General features: G+C 39.7%; 1 protein-coding gene across 1 annotated transcript in view; it reads left to right on the top strand.

Moving 5' to 3' along the window:
• Nucleotides 1-1,747, top strand: part of LOC109484013 — a 65,666-nt gene that overhangs the window by 40,438 nt on the left and 23,481 nt on the right.

Consider the following 1,747-nt stretch of genomic DNA (forward strand, 5'->3'; position numbering starts at 1 on the left):
AGAACCAGAGAAAGGACTGGTGGCATTTAATTTGTCACAGTTGGAGATCATCACTTCGTTAACATCTCTGTACCAGACGATGAGTTAACCAGCTGATGCTTGTTTCTGTCCCCAGATCGACATGGAGTCGTCCCTGAGGCAGATCCGGAACAGCGCGTCCAAGAAGCGAGCGCAGAAGCTGGTGAACAGCCTGTCGGAGACGAGTCTTTACTCCTCGCTGTCGGCCGCCTCGTCTCGATCGCCCTCCCCTCCCTCCTCTTCCCTTGACGACAGCGGGCTCTTCTCTCCAATGTCCACCCTCCCTCTGGACGACGAGGCCAGCTCCACTCCAAAGACGACTCCCAAGAGAAAAGGGTGAGTCTCTCTGTCTGTTATCATCTGTTATCATCTGTTATCGTCTGTAATCATCTGTTGTCGTCTGTTATAGTCTGTTATCATCTGTTATCGTCTGTTATCATCTGTTGTCGTCTGTTATAGTCTGTTATCATCTGTTATCATCTGTTATCATCTATTATCATCTGTTATCGTCTGTTATCATCTGTTGTCGTCTGTTATCATCTGTTATCGTCTGTTATCATCTTTTATCGTCTGTTATCATCTGTTATCATCTGTTTATCGTCTGTTATCATCTGTTATCATCTGTTATCATCTATTATCATATGTTATCGTCTGTTATCGTCTGTTGTCGTCTGTTATCATCTGTTATCGTCTGTTATTGTCTGTTATTATCTGTTATTGTCTGTTATCATCTTTTATCGTCTGTTATCATCTGTTATTGTCTGTTATCATCTTTTATCGTCTGTTATCGTCTGTTATCATCTGTTATCGTCTGTTATCATCTGTTATCTGTTACCGTCTGTTATCGTCTGTTATCATCTGTTTATCGTCTATCATCTGTTATCGTCTGTTATCGTCTTTTATCGTCTGTTATCATCTATTATCATCTGTAATCATCTGTTATCGTCTGTTGTCGTCTGTTATCATCTGTTATCGTCTGTTATCATCTGTTATCGTCTGTTATCATCTGTTATCGTCTGTTATCATCTGTTTATCGTCTGTTATCATCTGTTATCGTCTTATCATCTGTTACCGTCTGTTATCGTCTGTTATCATCTGTTTATCGTCTATCATCTGTTATCGTCTGTTATCGTCTTTTATCGTCTGTTATCATCTGTTATCATCTGTTATCATCTGTTATCGTCTGTTATCATCTTTTATCGTCTGTTATCATCTGTTAACGTCTGTTATCATCTGTTATCGTCTGTTATCATCTGTTATCGTCTGTTGTTCCCTGTAACTGAGGGTTAGACGTGCTTGCTGATGGTAGCTCGCCATTTGCGGTTGTCCTGCGGTTCTTGGGCACAGCAAATCTGTGAGGATCTGTGCAATAATCTGCTTTTGTGTAAGACTATCTCTTCTCGGCTGGACTTGTATGTACTTCATTAGTGTAGACTTTCAATCCAGGCTTATAGTCTGTTCATCGGTTCAATTTGTGATGAAACTATTTTTGCTGTAATCCGAAGCTGAGTCTCCGTTTTGGCCGAACATCACATACTGTCGCTAATGCCTTGAGGAAAATGCTTCAGAAGTGTTATCTTATATAAGTGTTAGAGCCTTATAAAGATATTATATAGTACAGTTTTTATCTCGTATTTAAGATCATTTTATTGTTGTAATGTATAAGTATAATGTCAAAATCGACTTAGCTGCATGTGTGACAGCTGTGAACTGTTTGAAGTGTATTTTT

Source organism: Branchiostoma belcheri, unplaced genomic scaffold (genome assembly GCF_001625305.1).
Source record: "Branchiostoma belcheri isolate BF01 breed outbred unplaced genomic scaffold, Haploidv18h27 scaffold68, whole genome shotgun sequence".
Taxonomy (NCBI): domain Eukaryota; kingdom Metazoa; phylum Chordata; class Leptocardii; order Amphioxiformes; family Branchiostomatidae; genus Branchiostoma; species Branchiostoma belcheri.